The following is a 24,573-nucleotide window of genomic DNA, read 5'->3' as shown; positions in this document are numbered from 1 at the left end:
AGATATGTCGGCCCCTAAACCATATGTGACAAATCCCACGCCTACTCACAGCTCCAAACCGCCCTTGTCAATATAGCGTAAGAATTCGATGGCTTAAATATTCAAGGCAAAAGTCATTTTATCTCACATGTGGTAAGCACTGGAGTCGCAGATTACAAAGTGTGCGCACGCGCTCTGCAAAAGGTAACATACAACATGCATAAACTTTATTGCATCTCGAATTTCAGAATAACAACAGGAGCTAATGTCTTCGAGACATTACATTTGCAGCTAAAATAAAATAAAATATAAAGATATATTCATTAAAAAGAAAAGCCGCTGTACAAAATGCGGGAAGATTCTCTTTTAAAACGAGTAAACTCATAAGTACGGATAAAATCAGGTAGCGCATTCCGCAACTTAGCTGATAGGTAAGAAAAAAGAACTAAGTTGACATAACTGGTTGTTCTAGGTTTTATTGAGGGACAGAATGTGATTTCCGTGAAGATCATGCATAAGAAGAGGTCGGAAGAGAAAACGTATTTTTCATATAAGCAGAAAAACCCTTTTTTTTGCCAATAAAAAAACAACAAAATACATACTTTTATAAGGTAATATGAGGAAATTTTGAATGCGCTTATTGCTTAGAGATGCAGAGTTTGACTTTAGTAGTCAGGGGACAGGTAATCTGCAAATATAAATCTCGTTTACATTATACCGTTTGTTTGAAAGGAGGATTACAGTGAACTGAAAGCACAACTTTGTCGCAAATTTTCTACGATAAAAACTTCTTCAGAAATCCAAAATCTACGTTAACAGCACACACCAGGCCTACGCCTGAGTATCTGGCTAGAAATCTTTTCCTCTGGCCGCGCTGAGTCAGCCATTCATTCGATGAGGGCCAAGTCTCTCGTGCTTCTTAACTTGCCTCGCTCATGCCCAAAAAGAATTCTGGGTAATTCTGCCATTCCATGACAAGGGAAGACTCCCGAGTCTCATTTCATAGTTTTTTTCATAAGTGTCGGGCCACCCAGTCCTACCAGCAAAATAACGCATCGATTGAAGGTTTTAGCTTTCAAAACTTGCCCAGATTGTGTCAGTAGGTCCTGGAGTTCGTCCACAGAAAGTCCAGAGAGACAACTTCACTCGTGAACCGCCATCTTTACAACAGAGCATTTTAGGCGTCCCAGTCTGGATGAGATCATCTCTCGCCTTTGTCTGAGACAAGACCAGACACGCACAAATCTTACGTTACGTTTATGCCTATAAAAGCAACTGAAATGTCAATTGCTGGTACAAAAAAGAAAAACAAAAAAACCAGCATGTTAAGTTTTTTTGGTAGGCTAGGTATCGAAGAGCCAGAACATTTGCGCATGCGCTGACGGAATGTTTGAACAAGAGAGAAAACGCAGTACCTCCAGACACCGGCGCTGGAGCGTCGTACCAAACGAGTCATCCCGGGATTTCGGCCCGTGCGATCGCTTTTGGACGCAGTTGGCCCTTCGCTGCTTTCTGCTACCGACCTTGCCTCCCGGTACGGCATTGAGGGAGAGATATGTCGGCCCCTAAACCATATGTGACAAATCCCACGCCTACTCACAGCTCCAAACCGCCCTTGTCAATATAGCGTAAGAATTCGATGGCTTAAATATTCAAGGCAAAAGTCATTTTATCTCACATGTGGTAAGCACTGGAGTCGCAGATTACAAAGTGTGCGCACGCGCTCTGCAAAAGGTAACATACAACATGCATAAACTTTATTGCATCTCGAATTTCAGAATAACAACAGGAGCTAATGTCTTCGAGACATTACATTTGCAGCTAAAATAAAATAAAATATAAAGATATATTCATTAAAAAGAAAAGCCGCTGTACAAAATGCGGGAAGATTCTCTTTTAAAACGAGTAAACTCATAAGTACGGATAAAATCAGGTAGCGCATTCCGCAACTTAGCTGATAGGTAAGAAAAAAGAACTAAGTTGACATAACTGGTTGTTCTAGGTTTTATTGAGGGACAGAATGTGATTTCCGTGAAGATCATGCATAAGAAGAGGTCGGAAGAGAAAACGTATTTTTCATATAAGCAGAAAAACCCTTTTTTTTGCCAATAAAAAAAACAACAAAATACATACTTTTATAAGGTAATATGAGGAAATTTTGAATGCGCTTATTGCTTAGAGATGCAGAGTTTGACTTTAGTAGTCAGGGGACAGGTAATCTGCAAATATAAATCTCGTTTACATTATACCGTTTGTTTGAAAGGAGGATTACAGTGAACTGAAAGCACAACTTTGTCGCAAATTTTCTACGATAAAAACTTCTTCAGAAATCCAAAATCTACGTTAACAGCACACACCAGGCCTACGCCTGAGTATCTGGCTAGAAATCTTTTCCTCTGGCCGCGCTGAGTCAGCCATTCATTCGATGAGGGCCAAGTCTCTCGTGCTTCTTAACTTGCCTCGCTCATGCCCAAAAAGAATTCTGGGTAATTCTGCCATTCCATGACAAGGGAAGACTCCCGAGTCTCATTTCATAGTTTTTTTCATAAGTGTCGGGCCACCCAGTCCTACCAGCAAAATAACGCATCGATTGAAGGTTTTAGCTTTCAAAACTTGCCCAGATTGTGTCAGTAGGTCCTGGAGTTCGTCCACAGAAAGTCCAGAGAGACAACTTCACTCGTGAACCGCCATCTTTACAACAGAGCATTTTAGGCGTCCCAGTCTGGATGAGATCATCTCTCGCCTTTGTCTGAGACAAGACCAGACACGCACAAATCTTACGTTACGTTTATGCCTATAAAAGCAACTGAAATGTCAATTGCTGGTACAAAAAAGAAAAACAAAAAAACCAGCATGTTAAGTTTTTTTGGTAGGCTAGGTATCGAAGAGCCAGAACATTTGCGCATGCGCTGACGGAATGTTTGAACAAGAGAGAAAACGCAGTACCTCCAGACACCGGCGCTGGAGCGTCGTACCAAACGAGTCATCCCGGGATTTCGGCCCGTGCGATCGCTTTTGGACGCAGTTGGCCCTTCGCTGCTTTCTGCTACCGACCTTGCCTCCCGGTACGGCATTGAGGGAGAGATATGTCGGCCCCTAAACCATATGTGACAAATCCCACGCCTACTCACAGCTCCAAACCGCCCTTGTCAATATAGCGTAAGAATTCGATGGCTTAAATATTCAAGGCAAAAGTCATTTTATCTCACATGTGGTAAGCACTGGAGTCGCAGATTACAAAGTGTGCGCACGCGCTCTGCAAAAGGTAACATACAACATGCATAAACTTTATTGCATCTCGAATTTCAGAATAACAACAGGAGCTAATGTCTTCGAGACATTACATTTGCAGCTAAAATAAAATAAAATATAAAGATATATTCATTAAAAAGAAAAGCCGCTGTACAAAATGCGGGAAGATTCTCTTTTAAAACGAGTAAACTCATAAGTACGGATAAAATCAGGTAGCGCATTCCGCAACTTAGCTGATAGGTAAGAAAAAAGAACTAAGTTGACATAACTGGTTGTTCTAGGTTTTATTGAGGGACAGAATGTGATTTCCGTGAAGATCATGCATAAGAAGAGGTCGGAAGAGAAAACGTATTTTTCATATAAGCAGAAAAACCCTTTTTTTTGCCAATAAAAAAAACAACAAAATACATACTTTTATAAGGTAATATGAGGAAATTTTGAATGCGCTTATTGCTTAGAGATGCAGAGTTTGACTTTAGTAGTCAGGGGACAGGTAATCTGCAAATATAAATCTCGTTTACATTATACCGTTTGTTTGAAAGGAGGATTACAGTGAACTGAAAGCACAACTTTGTCGCAAATTTTCTACGATAAAAACTTCTTCAGAAATCCAAAATCTACGTTAACAGCACACACCAGGCCTACGCCTGAGTATCTGGCTAGAAATCTTTTCCTCTGGCCGCGCTGAGTCAGCCATTCATTCGATGAGGGCCAAGTCTCTCGTGCTTCTTAACTTGCCTCGCTCATGCCCAAAAAGAATTCTGGGTAATTCTGCCATTCCATGACAAGGGAAGACTCCCGAGTCTCATTTCATAGTTTTTTTCATAAGTGTCGGGCCACCCAGTCCTACCAGCAAAATAACGCATCGATTGAAGGTTTTAGCTTTCAAAACTTGCCCAGATTGTGTCAGTAGGTCCTGGAGTTCGTCCACAGAAAGTCCAGAGAGACAACTTCACTCGTGAACCGCCATCTTTACAACAGAGCATTTTAGGCGTCCCAGTCTGGATGAGATCATCTCTCGCCTTTGTCTGAGACAAGACCAGACACGCACAAATCTTACGTTACGTTTATGCCTATAAAAGCAACTGAAATGTCAATTGCTGGTACAAAAAAGAAAAACAAAAAAACCAGCATGTTAAGTTTTTTTGGTAGGCTAGGTATCGAAGAGCCAGAACATTTGCGCATGCGCTGACGGAATGTTTGAACAAGAGAGAAAACGCAGTACCTCCAGACACCGGCGCTGGAGCGTCGTACCAAACGAGTCATCCCGGGATTTCGGCCCGTGCGATCGCTTTTGGACGCAGTTGGCCCTTCGCTGCTTTCTGCTACCGACCTTGCCTCCCGGTACGGCATTGAGGGAGAGATATGTCGGCCCCTAAACCATATGTGACAAATCCCACGCCTACTCACAGCTCCAAACCGCCCTTGTCAATATAGCGTAAGAATTCGATGGCTTAAATATTCAAGGCAAAAGTCATTTTATCTCACATGTGGTAAGCACTGGAGTCGCAGATTACAAAGTGTGCGCACGCGCTCTGCAAAAGGTAACATACAACATGCATAAACTTTATTGCATCTCGAATTTCAGAATAACAACAGGAGCTAATGTCTTCGAGACATTACATTTGCAGCTAAAATAAAATAAAATATAAAGATATATTCATTAAAAAGAAAAGCCGCTGTACAAAATGCGGGAAGATTCTCTTTTAAAACGAGTAAACTCATAAGTACGGATAAAATCAGGTAGCGCATTCCGCAACTTAGCTGATAGGTAAGAAAAAAGAACTAAGTTGACATAACTGGTTGTTCTAGGTTTTATTGAGGGACAGAATGTGATTTCCGTGAAGATCATGCATAAGAAGAGGTCGGAAGAGAAAACGTATTTTTCATATAAGCAGAAAAACCCTTTTTTTTGCCAATAAAAAAAACAACAAAATACATACTTTTATAAGGTAATATGAGGAAATTTTGAATGCGCTTATTGCTTAGAGATGCAGAGTTTGACTTTAGTAGTCAGGGGACAGGTAATCTGCAAATATAAATCTCGTTTACATTATACCGTTTGTTTGAAAGGAGGATTACAGTGAACTGAAAGCACAACTTTGTCGCAAATTTTCTACGATAAAAACTTCTTCAGAAATCCAAAATCTACGTTAACAGCACACACCAGGCCTACGCCTGAGTATCTGGCTAGAAATCTTTTCCTCTGGCCGCGCTGAGTCAGCCATTCATTCGATGAGGGCCAAGTCTCTCGTGCTTCTTAACTTGCCTCGCTCATGCCCAAAAAGAATTCTGGGTAATTCTGCCATTCCATGACAAGGGAAGACTCCCGAGTCTCATTTCATAGTTTTTTTCATAAGTGTCGGGCCACCCAGTCCTACCAGCAAAATAACGCATCGATTGAAGGTTTTAGCTTTCAAAACTTGCCCAGATTGTGTCAGTAGGTCCTGGAGTTCGTCCACAGAAAGTCCAGAGAGACAACTTCACTCGTGAACCGCCATCTTTACAACAGAGCATTTTAGGCGTCCCAGTCTGGATGAGATCATCTCTCGCCTTTGTCTGAGACAAGACCAGACACGCACAAATCTTACGTTACGTTTATGCCTATAAAAGCAACTGAAATGTCAATTGCTGGTACAAAAAAGAAAAACAAAAAAACCAGCATGTTAAGTTTTTTTGGTAGGCTAGGTATCGAAGAGCCAGAACATTTGCGCATGCGCTGACGGAATGTTTGAACAAGAGAGAAAACGCAGTACCTCCAGACACCGGCGCTGGAGCGTCGTACCAAACGAGTCATCCCGGGATTTCGGCCCGTGCGATCGCTTTTGGACGCAGTTGGCCCTTCGCTGCTTTCTGCTACCGACCTTGCCTCCCGGTACGGCATTGAGGGAGAGATATGTCGGCCCCTAAACCATATGTGACAAATCCCACGCCTACTCACAGCTCCAAACCGCCCTTGTCAATATAGCGTAAGAATTCGATGGCTTAAATATTCAAGGCAAAAGTCATTTTATCTCACATGTGGTAAGCACTGGAGTCGCAGATTACAAAGTGTGCGCACGCGCTCTGCAAAAGGTAACATACAACATGCATAAACTTTATTGCATCTCGAATTTCAGAATAACAACAGGAGCTAATGTCTTCGAGACATTACATTTGCAGCTAAAATAAAATAAAATATAAAGATATATTCATTAAAAAGAAAAGCCGCTGTACAAAATGCGGGAAGATTCTCTTTTAAAACGAGTAAACTCATAAGTACGGATAAAATCAGGTAGCGCATTCCGCAACTTAGCTGATAGGTAAGAAAAAAGAACTAAGTTGACATAACTGGTTGTTCTAGGTTTTATTGAGGGACAGAATGTGATTTCCGTGAAGATCATGCATAAGAAGAGGTCGGAAGAGAAAACGTATTTTTCATATAAGCAGAAAAACCCTTTTTTTTGCCAATAAAAAAAACAACAAAATACATACTTTTATAAGGTAATATGAGGAAATTTTGAATGCGCTTATTGCTTAGAGATGCAGAGTTTGACTTTAGTAGTCAGGGGACAGGTAATCTGCAAATATAAATCTCGTTTACATTATACCGTTTGTTTGAAAGGAGGATTACAGTGAACTGAAAGCACAACTTTGTCGCAAATTTTCTACGATAAAAACTTCTTCAGAAATCCAAAATCTACGTTAACAGCACACACCAGGCCTACGCCTGAGTATCTGGCTAGAAATCTTTTCCTCTGGCCGCGCTGAGTCAGCCATTCATTCGATGAGGGCCAAGTCTCTCGTGCTTCTTAACTTGCCTCGCTCATGCCCAAAAAGAATTCTGGGTAATTCTGCCATTCCATGACAAGGGAAGACTCCCGAGTCTCATTTCATAGTTTTTTTCATAAGTGTCGGGCCACCCAGTCCTACCAGCAAAATAACGCATCGATTGAAGGTTTTAGCTTTCAAAACTTGCCCAGATTGTGTCAGTAGGTCCTGGAGTTCGTCCACAGAAAGTCCAGAGAGACAACTTCACTCGTGAACCGCCATCTTTACAACAGAGCATTTTAGGCGTCCCAGTCTGGATGAGATCATCTCTCGCCTTTGTCTGAGACAAGACCAGACACGCACAAATCTTACGTTACGTTTATGCCTATAAAAGCAACTGAAATGTCAATTGCTGGTACAAAAAAGAAAAACAAAAAAACCAGCATGTTAAGTTTTTTTGGTAGGCTAGGTATCGAAGAGCCAGAACATTTGCGCATGCGCTGACGGAATGTTTGAACAAGAGAGAAAACGCAGTACCTCCAGACACCGGCGCTGGAGCGTCGTACCAAACGAGTCATCCCGGGATTTCGGCCCGTGCGATCGCTTTTGGACGCAGTTGGCCCTTCGCTGCTTTCTGCTACCGACCTTGCCTCCCGGTACGGCATTGAGGGAGAGATATGTCGGCCCCTAAACCATATGTGACAAATCCCACGCCTACTCACAGCTCCAAACCGCCCTTGTCAATATAGCGTAAGAATTCGATGGCTTAAATATTCAAGGCAAAAGTCATTTTATCTCACATGTGGTAAGCACTGGAGTCGCAGATTACAAAGTGTGCGCACGCGCTCTGCAAAAGGTAACATACAACATGCATAAACTTTATTGCATCTCGAATTTCAGAATAACAACAGGAGCTAATGTCTTCGAGACATTACATTTGCAGCTAAAATAAAATAAAATATAAAGATATATTCATTAAAAAGAAAAGCCGCTGTACAAAATGCGGGAAGATTCTCTTTTAAAACGAGTAAACTCATAAGTACGGATAAAATCAGGTAGCGCATTCCGCAACTTAGCTGATAGGTAAGAAAAAAGAACTAAGTTGACATAACTGGTTGTTCTAGGTTTTATTGAGGGACAGAATGTGATTTCCGTGAAGATCATGCATAAGAAGAGGTCGGAAGAGAAAACGTATTTTTCATATAAGCAGAAAAACCCTTTTTTTTGCCAATAAAAAAAACAACAAAATACATACTTTTATAAGGTAATATGAGGAAATTTTGAATGCGCTTATTGCTTAGAGATGCAGAGTTTGACTTTAGTAGTCAGGGGACAGGTAATCTGCAAATATAAATCTCGTTTACATTATACCGTTTGTTTGAAAGGAGGATTACAGTGAACTGAAAGCACAACTTTGTCGCAAATTTTCTACGATAAAAACTTCTTCAGAAATCCAAAATCTACGTTAACAGCACACACCAGGCCTACGCCTGAGTATCTGGCTAGAAATCTTTTCCTCTGGCCGCGCTGAGTCAGCCATTCATTCGATGAGGGCCAAGTCTCTCGTGCTTCTTAACTTGCCTCGCTCATGCCCAAAAAGAATTCTGGGTAATTCTGCCATTCCATGACAAGGGAAGACTCCCGAGTCTCATTTCATAGTTTTTTTCATAAGTGTCGGGCCACCCAGTCCTACCAGCAAAATAACGCATCGATTGAAGGTTTTAGCTTTCAAAACTTGCCCAGATTGTGTCAGTAGGTCCTGGAGTTCGTCCACAGAAAGTCCAGAGAGACAACTTCACTCGTGAACCGCCATCTTTACAACAGAGCATTTTAGGCGTCCCAGTCTGGATGAGATCATCTCTCGCCTTTGTCTGAGACAAGACCAGACACGCACAAATCTTACGTTACGTTTATGCCTATAAAAGCAACTGAAATGTCAATTGCTGGTACAAAAAAGAAAAACAAAAAAACCAGCATGTTAAGTTTTTTTGGTAGGCTAGGTATCGAAGAGCCAGAACATTTGCGCATGCGCTGACGGAATGTTTGAACAAGAGAGAAAACGCAGTACCTCCAGACACCGGCGCTGGAGCGTCGTACCAAACGAGTCATCCCGGGATTTCGGCCCGTGCGATCGCTTTTGGACGCAGTTGGCCCTTCGCTGCTTTCTGCTACCGACCTTGCCTCCCGGTACGGCATTGAGGGAGAGATATGTCGGCCCCTAAACCATATGTGACAAATCCCACGCCTACTCACAGCTCCAAACCGCCCTTGTCAATATAGCGTAAGAATTCGATGGCTTAAATATTCAAGGCAAAAGTCATTTTATCTCACATGTGGTAAGCACTGGAGTCGCAGATTACAAAGTGTGCGCACGCGCTCTGCAAAAGGTAACATACAACATGCATAAACTTTATTGCATCTCGAATTTCAGAATAACAACAGGAGCTAATGTCTTCGAGACATTACATTTGCAGCTAAAATAAAATAAAATATAAAGATATATTCATTAAAAAGAAAAGCCGCTGTACAAAATGCGGGAAGATTCTCTTTTAAAACGAGTAAACTCATAAGTACGGATAAAATCAGGTAGCGCATTCCGCAACTTAGCTGATAGGTAAGAAAAAAGAACTAAGTTGACATAACTGGTTGTTCTAGGTTTTATTGAGGGACAGAATGTGATTTCCGTGAAGATCATGCATAAGAAGAGGTCGGAAGAGAAAACGTATTTTTCATATAAGCAGAAAAACCCTTTTTTTTGCCAATAAAAAAAACAACAAAATACATACTTTTATAAGGTAATATGAGGAAATTTTGAATGCGCTTATTGCTTAGAGATGCAGAGTTTGACTTTAGTAGTCAGGGGACAGGTAATCTGCAAATATAAATCTCGTTTACATTATACCGTTTGTTTGAAAGGAGGATTACAGTGAACTGAAAGCACAACTTTGTCGCAAATTTTCTACGATAAAAACTTCTTCAGAAATCCAAAATCTACGTTAACAGCACACACCAGGCCTACGCCTGAGTATCTGGCTAGAAATCTTTTCCTCTGGCCGCGCTGAGTCAGCCATTCATTCGATGAGGGCCAAGTCTCTCGTGCTTCTTAACTTGCCTCGCTCATGCCCAAAAAGAATTCTGGGTAATTCTGCCATTCCATGACAAGGGAAGACTCCCGAGTCTCATTTCATAGTTTTTTTCATAAGTGTCGGGCCACCCAGTCCTACCAGCAAAATAACGCATCGATTGAAGGTTTTAGCTTTCAAAACTTGCCCAGATTGTGTCAGTAGGTCCTGGAGTTCGTCCACAGAAAGTCCAGAGAGACAACTTCACTCGTGAACCGCCATCTTTACAACAGAGCATTTTAGGCGTCCCAGTCTGGATGAGATCATCTCTCGCCTTTGTCTGAGACAAGACCAGACACGCACAAATCTTACGTTACGTTTATGCCTATAAAAGCAACTGAAATGTCAATTGCTGGTACAAAAAAGAAAAACAAAAAAACCAGCATGTTAAGTTTTTTTGGTAGGCTAGGTATCGAAGAGCCAGAACATTTGCGCATGCGCTGACGGAATGTTTGAACAAGAGAGAAAACGCAGTACCTCCAGACACCGGCGCTGGAGCGTCGTACCAAACGAGTCATCCCGGGATTTCGGCCCGTGCGATCGCTTTTGGACGCAGTTGGCCCTTCGCTGCTTTCTGCTACCGACCTTGCCTCCCGGTACGGCATTGAGGGAGAGATATGTCGGCCCCTAAACCATATGTGACAAATCCCACGCCTACTCACAGCTCCAAACCGCCCTTGTCAATATAGCGTAAGAATTCGATGGCTTAAATATTCAAGGCAAAAGTCATTTTATCTCACATGTGGTAAGCACTGGAGTCGCAGATTACAAAGTGTGCGCACGCGCTCTGCAAAAGGTAACATACAACATGCATAAACTTTATTGCATCTCGAATTTCAGAATAACAACAGGAGCTAATGTCTTCGAGACATTACATTTGCAGCTAAAATAAAATAAAATATAAAGATATATTCATTAAAAAGAAAAGCCGCTGTACAAAATGCGGGAAGATTCTCTTTTAAAACGAGTAAACTCATAAGTACGGATAAAATCAGGTAGCGCATTCCGCAACTTAGCTGATAGGTAAGAAAAAAGAACTAAGTTGACATAACTGGTTGTTCTAGGTTTTATTGAGGGACAGAATGTGATTTCCGTGAAGATCATGCATAAGAAGAGGTCGGAAGAGAAAACGTATTTTTCATATAAGCAGAAAAACCCTTTTTTTTGCCAATAAAAAAAACAACAAAATACATACTTTTATAAGGTAATATGAGGAAATTTTGAATGCGCTTATTGCTTAGAGATGCAGAGTTTGACTTTAGTAGTCAGGGGACAGGTAATCTGCAAATATAAATCTCGTTTACATTATACCGTTTGTTTGAAAGGAGGATTACAGTGAACTGAAAGCACAACTTTGTCGCAAATTTTCTACGATAAAAACTTCTTCAGAAATCCAAAATCTACGTTAACAGCACACACCAGGCCTACGCCTGAGTATCTGGCTAGAAATCTTTTCCTCTGGCCGCGCTGAGTCAGCCATTCATTCGATGAGGGCCAAGTCTCTCGTGCTTCTTAACTTGCCTCGCTCATGCCCAAAAAGAATTCTGGGTAATTCTGCCATTCCATGACAAGGGAAGACTCCCGAGTCTCATTTCATAGTTTTTTTCATAAGTGTCGGGCCACCCAGTCCTACCAGCAAAATAACGCATCGATTGAAGGTTTTAGCTTTCAAAACTTGCCCAGATTGTGTCAGTAGGTCCTGGAGTTCGTCCACAGAAAGTCCAGAGAGACAACTTCACTCGTGAACCGCCATCTTTACAACAGAGCATTTTAGGCGTCCCAGTCTGGATGAGATCATCTCTCGCCTTTGTCTGAGACAAGACCAGACACGCACAAATCTTACGTTACGTTTATGCCTATAAAAGCAACTGAAATGTCAATTGCTGGTACAAAAAAGAAAAACAAAAAAACCAGCATGTTAAGTTTTTTTGGTAGGCTAGGTATCGAAGAGCCAGAACATTTGCGCATGCGCTGACGGAATGTTTGAACAAGAGAGAAAACGCAGTACCTCCAGACACCGGCGCTGGAGCGTCGTACCAAACGAGTCATCCCGGGATTTCGGCCCGTGCGATCGCTTTTGGACGCAGTTGGCCCTTCGCTGCTTTCTGCTACCGACCTTGCCTCCCGGTACGGCATTGAGGGAGAGATATGTCGGCCCCTAAACCATATGTGACAAATCCCACGCCTACTCACAGCTCCAAACCGCCCTTGTCAATATAGCGTAAGAATTCGATGGCTTAAATATTCAAGGCAAAAGTCATTTTATCTCACATGTGGTAAGCACTGGAGTCGCAGATTACAAAGTGTGCGCACGCGCTCTGCAAAAGGTAACATACAACATGCATAAACTTTATTGCATCTCGAATTTCAGAATAACAACAGGAGCTAATGTCTTCGAGACATTACATTTGCAGCTAAAATAAAATAAAATATAAAGATATATTCATTAAAAAGAAAAGCCGCTGTACAAAATGCGGGAAGATTCTCTTTTAAAACGAGTAAACTCATAAGTACGGATAAAATCAGGTAGCGCATTCCGCAACTTAGCTGATAGGTAAGAAAAAAGAACTAAGTTGACATAACTGGTTGTTCTAGGTTTTATTGAGGGACAGAATGTGATTTCCGTGAAGATCATGCATAAGAAGAGGTCGGAAGAGAAAACGTATTTTTCATATAAGCAGAAAAACCCTTTTTTTTGCCAATAAAAAAAACAACAAAATACATACTTTTATAAGGTAATATGAGGAAATTTTGAATGCGCTTATTGCTTAGAGATGCAGAGTTTGACTTTAGTAGTCAGGGGACAGGTAATCTGCAAATATAAATCTCGTTTACATTATACCGTTTGTTTGAAAGGAGGATTACAGTGAACTGAAAGCACAACTTTGTCGCAAATTTTCTACGATAAAAACTTCTTCAGAAATCCAAAATCTACGTTAACAGCACACACCAGGCCTACGCCTGAGTATCTGGCTAGAAATCTTTTCCTCTGGCCGCGCTGAGTCAGCCATTCATTCGATGAGGGCCAAGTCTCTCGTGCTTCTTAACTTGCCTCGCTCATGCCCAAAAAGAATTCTGGGTAATTCTGCCATTCCATGACAAGGGAAGACTCCCGAGTCTCATTTCATAGTTTTTTTCATAAGTGTCGGGCCACCCAGTCCTACCAGCAAAATAACGCATCGATTGAAGGTTTTAGCTTTCAAAACTTGCCCAGATTGTGTCAGTAGGTCCTGGAGTTCGTCCACAGAAAGTCCAGAGAGACAACTTCACTCGTGAACCGCCATCTTTACAACAGAGCATTTTAGGCGTCCCAGTCTGGATGAGATCATCTCTCGCCTTTGTCTGAGACAAGACCAGACACGCACAAATCTTACGTTACGTTTATGCCTATAAAAGCAACTGAAATGTCAATTGCTGGTACAAAAAAGAAAAACAAAAAAACCAGCATGTTAAGTTTTTTTGGTAGGCTAGGTATCGAAGAGCCAGAACATTTGCGCATGCGCTGACGGAATGTTTGAACAAGAGAGAAAACGCAGTACCTCCAGACACCGGCGCTGGAGCGTCGTACCAAACGAGTCATCCCGGGATTTCGGCCCGTGCGATCGCTTTTGGACGCAGTTGGCCCTTCGCTGCTTTCTGCTACCGACCTTGCCTCCCGGTACGGCATTGAGGGAGAGATATGTCGGCCCCTAAACCATATGTGACAAATCCCACGCCTACTCACAGCTCCAAACCGCCCTTGTCAATATAGCGTAAGAATTCGATGGCTTAAATATTCAAGGCAAAAGTCATTTTATCTCACATGTGGTAAGCACTGGAGTCGCAGATTACAAAGTGTGCGCACGCGCTCTGCAAAAGGTAACATACAACATGCATAAACTTTATTGCATCTCGAATTTCAGAATAACAACAGGAGCTAATGTCTTCGAGACATTACATTTGCAGCTAAAATAAAATAAAATATAAAGATATATTCATTAAAAAGAAAAGCCGCTGTACAAAATGCGGGAAGATTCTCTTTTAAAACGAGTAAACTCATAAGTACGGATAAAATCAGGTAGCGCATTCCGCAACTTAGCTGATAGGTAAGAAAAAAGAACTAAGTTGACATAACTGGTTGTTCTAGGTTTTATTGAGGGACAGAATGTGATTTCCGTGAAGATCATGCATAAGAAGAGGTCGGAAGAGAAAACGTATTTTTCATATAAGCAGAAAAACCCTTTTTTTTGCCAATAAAAAAAACAACAAAATACATACTTTTATAAGGTAATATGAGGAAATTTTGAATGCGCTTATTGCTTAGAGATGCAGAGTTTGACTTTAGTAGTCAGGGGACAGGTAATCTGCAAATATAAATCTCGTTTACATTATACCGTTTGTTTGAAAGGAGGATTACAGTGAACTGAAAGCACAACTTTGTCGCAAATTTTCTACGATAAAAACTTCTTCAGAAATCCAAAATCTACGTTAACAGCACACACCAGGCCTACGCCTGAGTATCTGGCTAGAAATCTTTTCCTCTGGCCGCGCTGAGTCAGCCATTCATTCGATGAGGGCCAAGTCTCTCGTGCTTCTTAACTTGCCTCGCTCATGCCCAAAAAGAATTCTGGGTAATTCTGCCATTCCATGACAAGGGAAGACTCCCGAGTCTCATTTCATAGTTTTTTTCATAAGTGTCGGGCCACCCAGTCCTACCAGCAAAATAACGCATCGATTGAAGGTTTTAGCTTTCAAAACTTGCCCAGATTGTGTCAGTAGGTCCTGGAGTTCGTCCACAGAAAGTCCAGAGAGACAACTTCACTCGTGAACCGCCATCTTTACAACAGAGCATTTTAGGCGTCCCAGTCTGGATGAGATCATCTCTCGCCTTTGTCTGAGACAAGACCAGACACGCACAAATCTTACGTTACGTTTATGCCTATAAAAGCAACTGAAATGTCAATTGCTGGTACAAAAAAGAAAAACAAAAAAACCAGCATGTTAAGTTTTTTTGGTAGGCTAGGTATCGAAGAGCCAGAACATTTGCGCATGCGCTGACGGAATGTTTGAACAAGAGAGAAAACGCAGTACCTCCAGACACCGGCGCTGGAGCGTCGTACCAAACGAGTCATCCCGGGATTTCGGCCCGTGCGATCGCTTTTGGACGCAGTTGGCCCTTCGCTGCTTTCTGCTACCGACCTTGCCTCCCGGTACGGCATTGAGGGAGAGATATGTCGGCCCCTAAACCATATGTGACAAATCCCACGCCTACTCACAGCTCCAAACCGCCCTTGTCAATATAGCGTAAGAATTCGATGGCTTAAATATTCAAGGCAAAAGTCATTTTATCTCACATGTGGTAAGCACTGGAGTCGCAGATTACAAAGTGTGCGCACGCGCTCTGCAAAAGGTAACATACAACATGCATAAACTTTATTGCATCTCGAATTTCAGAATAACAACAGGAGCTAATGTCTTCGAGACATTACATTTGCAGCTAAAATAAAATAAAATATAAAGATATATTCATTAAAAAGAAAAGCCGCTGTACAAAATGCGGGAAGATTCTCTTTTAAAACGAGTAAACTCATAAGTACGGATAAAATCAGGTAGCGCATTCCGCAACTTAGCTGATAGGTAAGAAAAAAGAACTAAGTTGACATAACTGGTTGTTCTAGGTTTTATTGAGGGACAGAATGTGATTTCCGTGAAGATCATGCATAAGAAGAGGTCGGAAGAGAAAACGTATTTTTCATATAAGCAGAAAAACCCTTTTTTTTGCCAATAAAAAAAACAACAAAATACATACTTTTATAAGGTAATATGAGGAAATTTTGAATGCGCTTATTGCTTAGAGATGCAGAGTTTGACTTTAGTAGTCAGGGGACAGGTAATCTGCAAATATAAATCTCGTTTACATTATACCGTTTGTTTGAAAGGAGGATTACAGTGAACTGAAAGCACAACTTTGTCGCAAATTTTCTACGATAAAAACTTCTTCAGAAATCCAAAATCTACGTTAACAGCACACACCAGGCCTACGCCTGAGTATCTGGCTAGAAATCTTTTCCTCTGGCCGCGCTGAGTCAGCCATTCATTCGATGAGGGCCAAGTCTCTCGTGCTTCTTAACTTGCCTCGCTCATGCCCAAAAAGAATTCTGGGTAATTCTGCCATTCCATGACAAGGGAAGACTCCCGAGTCTCATTTCATAGTTTTTTTCATAAGTGTCGGGCCACCCAGTCCTACCAGCAAAATAACGCATCGATTGAAGGTTTTAGCTTTCAAAACTTGCCCAGATTGTGTCAGTAGGTCCTGGAGTTCGTCCACAGAAAGTCCAGAGAGACAACTTCACTCGTGAACCGCCATCTTTACAACAGAGCATTTTAGGCGTCCCAGTCTGGATGAGATCATCTCTCGCCTTTGTCTGAGACAAGACCAGACACGCACAAATCTTACGTTACGTTTATGCCTATAAAAGCAACTGAAATGTCAATTGCTGGTACAAAAAAGAAAAACAAAAAAACCAGCATGTTAAGTTTTTTTGGTAGGCTAGGTATCGAAGAGCCAGAACATTTGCGCATGCGCTGACGGAATGTTTGAACAAGAGAGAAAACGCAGTACCTCCAGACACCGGCGCTGGAGCGTCGTACCAAACGAGTCATCCCGGGATTTCGGCCCGTGCGATCGCTTTTGGACGCAGTTGGCCCTTCGCTGCTTTCTGCTACCGACCTTGCCTCCCGGTACGGCATTGAGGGAGAGATATGTCGGCCCCTAAACCATATGTGACAAATCCCACGCCTACTCACAGCTCCAAACCGCCCTTGTCAATATAGCGTAAGAATTCGATGGCTTAAATATTCAAGGCAAAAGTCATTTTATCTCACATGTGGTAAGCACTGGAGTCGCAGATTACAAAGTGTGCGCACGCGCTCTGCAAAAGGTAACATACAACATGCATAAACTTTATTGCATCTCGAATTTCAGAATAACAACAGGAGCTAATGTCTTCGAGACATTACATTTGCAGCTAAAATAAAATAAAATATAAAGATATATTCATTAAAAAGAAAAGCCGCTGTACAAAATGCGGGAAGATTCTCTTTTAAAACGAGTAAACTCATAAGTACGGATAAAATCAGGTAGCGCATTCCGCAACTTAGCTGATAGGTAAGAAAAAAGAACTAAGTTGACATAACTGGTTGTTCTAGGTTTTATTGAGGGACAGAATGTGATTTCCGTGAAGATCATGCATAAGAAGAGGTCGGAAGAGAAAACGTATTTTTCATATAAGCAGAAAAACCCTTTTTTTTGCCAATAAAAAAAACAACAAAATACATACTTTTATAAGGTAATATGAGGAAATTTTGAATGCGCTTATTGCTTAGAGATGCAGAGTTTGACTTTAGTAGTCAGGGGACAGGTAATCTGCAAATATAAATCTCGTTTACATTATACCGTTTGTTTGAAAGGAGGATTACAGTGAACTGAAAGCACAACTTTGTCGCAAATTTTCTACGATAAAAACTTCTTCAGAAATCCAAAATCTACGTTAACAGCACACACCAGGCCTACGCCTGAGTATCTGGCTAGAAATCTTTTCCTCTGGCCGCGCTGAGTCAGCCATTCATTCGATGAGGGCCAAGTCTCTCGTGCTTCTTAACTTGCCTCGCTCATGCCCAAAAAGAATTCTGGGTAATTCTGCCATTCCATGACAAGGGAAGACTCCCGAGTCTCATTTCATAGTTTTTTTCATAAGTGTCGGGCCACCCAGTCCTACCAGCAAAATAACGCATCGATTGAAGGTTTTAGCTTTCAAAACTTGCCCAGATTGTGTCAGTAGGTCCTGGAGTTCGTCCACAGAAAGTCCAGAGAGACAACTTCACTCGTGAACCGCCATCTTTACAACAGAGCATTTTAGGCGTCCCAGTCTGGATGAGATCATCTCTCGCCTTTGTCTGAGACAAGACCAGACACGCACAAATCTTACGTTACGTTTATGCCTATAAAAGCAACTGAAATGTCAATTGCTGGTACAAAAAAGAAAAACAAAAAAACCAGCATGTTAAGTTTTTTTGGTAGGCTAGGTATCGAAGAGCCAGAACATTTGCGCATGCGCTGACGGAATGTTTGAACAAGAGAGAAAACGCAGTACCTCCAGACACCGGCGCTGGAGCGTCGTACCAAACGAGTCATCCCGGGATTTCGGCCCGTGCGATCGCTTTTGGACGCAGTTGGCCCTTCGCTGCTTTCTGCTACCGACCTTGCCTCCCGGTACGGCATTGAGGGAGAGATATGTCGGCCCCTAAACCATATGTGACAAATCCCACGCCTACTCACAGCTCCAAACCGCCCTTGTCAATATAGCGTAAGAATTCGATGGCTTAAATATTCAAGGCAAAAGTCATTTTATCTCACATGTGGTAAGCACTGGAGTCGCAGATTACAAAGTGTGCGCACGCGCTCTGCAAAAGGTAACATACAACATGCATAAACTTTATTGCATCTCGAATTTCAGAATAACAACAGGAGCTAATGTCTTCGAGACATTACATTTGCAGCTAAAATAAAATAAAATATAAAGATATATTCATTAAAAAGAAAAGCCGCTGTACAAAATGCGGGAAGATTCTCTTTTAAAACGAGTAAACTCATAAGTACGGATAAAATCAGGTAGCGCATTCCGCAACTTAGCTGATAGGTAAGAAAAAAGAACTAAGTTGACATAACTGGTTGTTCTAGGTTTTATTGAGGGACAGAATGTGATTTCCGTGAAGATCATGCATAAGAAGAGGTCGGAAGAGAAAACGTATTTTTCATATAAGCAGAAAAACCCTTTTTTTTGCCAATAAAAAAAACAACAAAATACATACTTTTATAAGGTAATATGAGGAAATTTTGAATGCGCTTATTGCTTAGAGATGCAGAGTTTGACTTTAGTAGTCAGGGGACAGGTAATCTGCAAATATAAATCTCGTTTACATTATACCGTTTGTTTGAAAGGAGGATTACAGTGAACTGAAAGCACAACTTTGTCGCAAATTTTCTACGATAAAAACTTCTTCAGAAATCCAAAATCTACGTTAACAGCACACACCAGGCCTACGCCTGAGTATCTGGCTAGAAATCTTTTCCTCTGGCCGCGCTGAGTCAGCCATTCATTCGATGAGGGCCAAGTCTCTCGTGCTTCTTAACTTGCCTCGCTCATGCCCAAAAAGAATTCTGGGTAATTCTGCCATTCCATGACAAGGGAAGACTCCCGAGTCTCATTTCATAGTTTTTTTCATAAGTGTCGGGCCACCCAGTCCTACCAGCAAAATAACGCATCGATTGAAGGTTTTAGCTTTCAAAACTTGCCCAGATTGTGTCAGTAGGTCCTGGAGTTCGTCCACAGAAAGTCCAGAGAGACAACTTCACTCGTGAACCGCCATCTTTACAACAGAGCATTTTAGGCGTCCCAGTCTGGATGAGATCATCTCTCGCCTTTGTCTGAGACAAGACCAGACACGCACAAATCTTACGTTACGTTTATGCCTATAAAAGCAACTGAAATGTCAATTGCTGGTACAAAAAAGAAAAACAAAAAAACCAGCATGTTAAGTTTTTTTGGTAGGCTAGGTATCGAAGAGCCAGAACATTTGCGCATGCGCTGACGGAATGTTTGAACAAGAGAGAAAACGCAGTACCTCCAGACACCGGCGCTGGAGCGTCGTACCAAACGAGTCATCCCGGGATTTCGGCCCGTGCGATCGCTTTTGGACGCAGTTGGCCCTTCGCTGCTTTCTGCTACCGACCTTGCCTCCCGGTACGGCATTGAGGGAGAGATATGTCGGCCCCTAAACCATATGTGACAAATCCCACGCCTACTCACAGCTCCAAACCGCCCTTGTCAATATAGCGTAAGAATTCGATGGCTTAAATATTCAAGGCAAAGGTCATTTTATCTCACATGTGGTAAGCACTGGAGTCGCAGATTACAAAGTGTGCGCACGCGCTCTGCAAAAGGTAACATACAACATGCATAAACTTTATTGCATCTCGAATTTCAGAATAACAACAGGAGCTAATGTCTTCGAGACATTACATTTGCAGCTAAAATAAAATAAAATATAAAGATATATTCATTAAAAAGAAAAGCCGCTGTACAAAATGCGGGAAGATTCTCTTTTAAAACGAGTAAACTCATAAGTACGGATAAAATCAGGTAGCGCATTCCGCAACTTAGCTGATAGGTAAGAAAAAAGAACTAAGTTGACATAACTGGTTGTTCTAGGTTTTATTGAGGGACAGAATGTGATTTCCGTGAAGATCATGCATAAGAAGAGGTCGGAAGAGAAAACGTATTTTTCATATAAGCAGAAAAACCCTTTTTTTTGCCAATAAAAAAAACAACAAAATACATACTTTTATAAGGTAATATGAGGAAATTTTGAATGCGCTTATTGCTTAGAGATGCAGAGTTTGACTTTAGTAGTCAGGGGACAGGTAATCTGCAAATATAAATCTCGTTTACATTATACCGTTTGTTTGAAAGGAGGATTACAGTGAACTGAAAGCACAACTTTGTCGCAAATTTTCTACGATAAAAACTTCTTCAGAAATCCAAAATCTACGTTAACAGCACACACCAGGCCTACGCCTGAGTATCTGGCTAGAAATCTTTTCCTCTGGCCGCGCTGAGTCAGCCATTCATTCGATGAGGGCCAAGTCTCTCGTGCTTCTTAACTTGCCTCGCTCATGCCCAAAAAGAATTCTGGGTAATTCTGCCATTCCATGACAAGGGAAGACTCCCGAGTCTCATTTCATAGTTTTTTTCATAAGTGTCGGGCCACCCAGTCCTACCAGCAAAATAACGCATCGATTGAAGGTTTTAGCTTTCAAAACTTGCCCAGATTGTGTCAGTAGGTCCTGGAGTTCGTCCACAGAAAGTCCAGAGAGACAACTTCACTCGTGAACCGCCATCTTTACAACAGAGCATTTTAGGCGTCCCAGTCTGGATGAGATCATCTCTCGCCTTTGTCTGAGACAAGACCAGACACGCACAAATCTTACGTTACGTTTATGCCTATAAAAGCAACTGAAATGTCAATTGCTGGTACAAAAAAGAAAAACAAAAAAACCAGCATGTTAAGTTTTTTTGGTAGGCTAGGTATCGAAGAGCCAGAACATTTGCGCATGCGCTGACGGAATGTTTGAACAAGAGAGAAAACGCAGTACCTCCAGACACCGGCGCTGGAGCGTCGTACCAAACGAGTCATCCCGGGATTTCGGCCCGTGCGATCGCTTTTGGACGCAGTTGGCCCTTCGCTGCTTTCTGCTACCGACCTTGCCTCCCGGTACGGCATTGAGGGAGAGATATGTCGGCCCCTAAACCATATGTGACAAATCCCACGCCTACTCACAGCTCCAAACCGCCCTTGTCAATATAGCGTAAGAATTCGATGGCTTAAATATTCAAGGCAAAGGTCATTTTATCTCACATGTGGTAAGCACTGGAGTCGCAGATTACAAAGTGTGCGCACGCGCTCTGCAAAAGGTAACATACAACATGCATAAACTTTATTGCATCTCGAATTTCAGAATAACAACAGGAGCTAATGTCTTCGAGACATTACATTTGCAGCTAAAATAAAATAAAATATAAAGATATATTCATTAAAAAGAAAAGCCGCTGTACAAAATGCGGGAAGATTCTCTTTTAAAACGAGTAAACTCATAAGTACGGATAAAATCAGGTAGCGCATTCCGCAACTTAGCTGATAGGTAAGAAAAAAGAACTAAGTTGACATAACTGGTTGTTCTAGGTTTTATTGAGGGACAGAATGTGATTTCCGTGAAGATCATGCATAAGAAGAGGTCGGAAGAGAAAACGTATTTTTCATATAAGCAGAAAAACCCTTTTTTTTGCCAATAAAAAAAACAACAAAATACATACTTTTATAAGGTAATATGAGGAAATTTTGAATGCGCTTATTGCTTAGAGATGCAGAGTTTGACTTTAGTAGTCAGGGGACAGGTAATCTGCAAATATAAATCTCGTTTACATTATACCGTTTGTTTGAAAGGAGGATTACAGTGAACTGAAAGCACAACTTTGTCGCAAATTTTCTACGATAAAAACTTCTTCAGAAATCCAAAATCTACGTTAACAGCACACACCAGGCCTACGCCTGAGTATCTGGCTAGAAATCTTTTCCTCTGGCCGCGCTGAGTCAGCCATTCATTCGATGAGGGCCAAGTCTCTCGTGCTTCTTAACTTGCCTCGCTCATGCCCAAAAAGAATTCTGGGTAATTCTGCCATTCCATGACAAGGGAAGACTCCCGAGTCTCATTTCATAGTTTTTTTCATAAGTGTCGGGCCACCCAGTCCTACCAGCAAAATAACGCATCGATTGAAGGTTTTAGCTTTCAAAACTTGCCCAGATTGTGTCAGTAGGTCCTGGAGTTCGTCCACAGAAAGTCCAGAGAGACAACTTCACTCGTGAACCGCCATCTTTACAACAGAGCATTTTAGGCGTCCCAGTCTGGATGAGATCATCTCTCGCCTTTGTCTGAGACAAGACCAGACACGCACAAATCTTACGTTACGTTTATGCCTATAAAAGCAACTGAAATGTCAATTGCTGGTACAAAAAAGAAAAACAAAAAAACCAGCATGTTAAGTTTTTTTGGTAGGCTAGGTATCGAAGAGCCAGAACATTTGCGCATGCGCTGACGGAATGTTTGAACAAGAGAGAAAACGCAGTACCTCCAGACACCGGCGCTGGAGCGTCGTACCAAACGAGTCATCCCGGGATTTCGGCCCGTGCGATCGCTTTTGGACGCAGTTGGCCCTTCGCTGCTTTCTGCTACCGACCTTGCCTCCCGGTACGGCATTGAGGGAGAGATATGTCGGCCCCTAAACCATATGTGACAAATCCCACGCCTACTCACAGCTCCAAACCGCCCTTGTCAATATAGCGTAAGAATTCGATGGCTTAAATATTCAAGGCAAAGGTCATTTTATCTCACATGTGGTAAGCACTGGAGTCGCAGATTACAAAGTGTGCGCACGCGCTCTGCAAAAGGTAACATACAACATGCATAAACTTTATTGCATCTCGAATTTCAGAATAACAACAGGAGCTAATGTCTTCGAGACATTACATTTGCAGCTAAAATAAAATAAAATATAAAGATATATTCATTAAAAAGAAAAGCCGCTGTACAAAATGCGGGAAGATTCTCTTTTAAAACGAGTAAACTCATAAGTACGGATAAAATCAGGTAGCGCATTCCGCAACTTAGCTGATAGGTAAGAAAAAAGAACTAAGTTGACATAACTGGTTGTTCTAGGTTTTATTGAGGGACAGAATGTGATTTCCGTGAAGATCATGCATAAGAAGAGGTCGGAAGAGAAAACGTATTTTTCATATAAGCAGAAAAACCCTTTTTTTTGCCAATAAAAAAAACAACAAAATACATACTTTTATAAGGTAATATGAGGAAATTTTGAATGCGCTTATTGCTTAGAGATGCAGAGTTTGACTTTAGTAGTCAGGGGACAGGTAATCTGCAAATATAAATCTCGTTTACATTATACCGTTTGTTTGAAAGGAGGATTACAGTGAACTGAAAGCACAACTTTGTCGCAAATTTTCTACGATAAAAACTTCTTCAGAAATCCAAAATCTACGTTAACAGCACACACCAGGCCTACGCCTGAGTATCTGGCTAGAAATCTTTTCCTCTGGCCGCGCTGAGTCAGCCATTCATTCGATGAGGGCCAAGTCTCTCGTGCTTCTTAACTTGCCTCGCTCATGCCCAAAAAGAATTCTGGGTAATTCTGCCATTCCATGACAAGGGAAGACTCCCGAGTCTCATTTCATAGTTTTTTTCATAAGTGTCGGGCCACCCAGTCCTACCAGCAAAATAACGCATCGATTGAAGGTTTTAGCTTTCAAAACTTGCCCAGATTGTGTCAGTAGGTCCTGGAGTTCGTCCACAGAAAGTCCAGAGAGACAACTTCACTCGTGAACCGCCATCTTTACAACAGAGCATTTTAGGCGTCCCAGTCTGGATGAGATCATCTCTCGCCTTTGTCTGAGACAAGACCAGACACGCACAAATCTTACGTTACGTTTATGCCTATAAAAGCAACTGAAATGTCAATTGCTGGTACAAAAAAGAAAAACAAAAAAACCAGCATGTTAAGTTTTTTTGGTAGGCTAGGTATCGAAGAGCCAGAACATTTGCGCATGCGCTGACGGAATGTTTGAACAAGAGAGAAAACGCAGTACCTCCAGACACCGGCGCTGGAGCGTCGTACCAAACGAGTCATCCCGGGATTTCGGCCCGTGCGATCGCTTTTGGACGCAGTTGGCCCTTCGCTGCTTTCTGCTACCGACCTTGCCTCCCGGTACGGCATTGAGGGAGAGATATGTCGGCCCCTAAACCATATGTGACAAATCCCACGCCTACTCACAGCTCCAAACCGCCCTTGTCAATATAGCG

This window comes from Montipora capricornis, chromosome 12, assembly GCF_036669925.1.
Source record: "Montipora capricornis isolate CH-2021 chromosome 12, ASM3666992v2, whole genome shotgun sequence".
NCBI lineage: Eukaryota > Metazoa > Cnidaria > Anthozoa > Scleractinia > Acroporidae > Montipora > Montipora capricornis.
Note: the sequence above shows the minus strand (reverse complement) of the source record.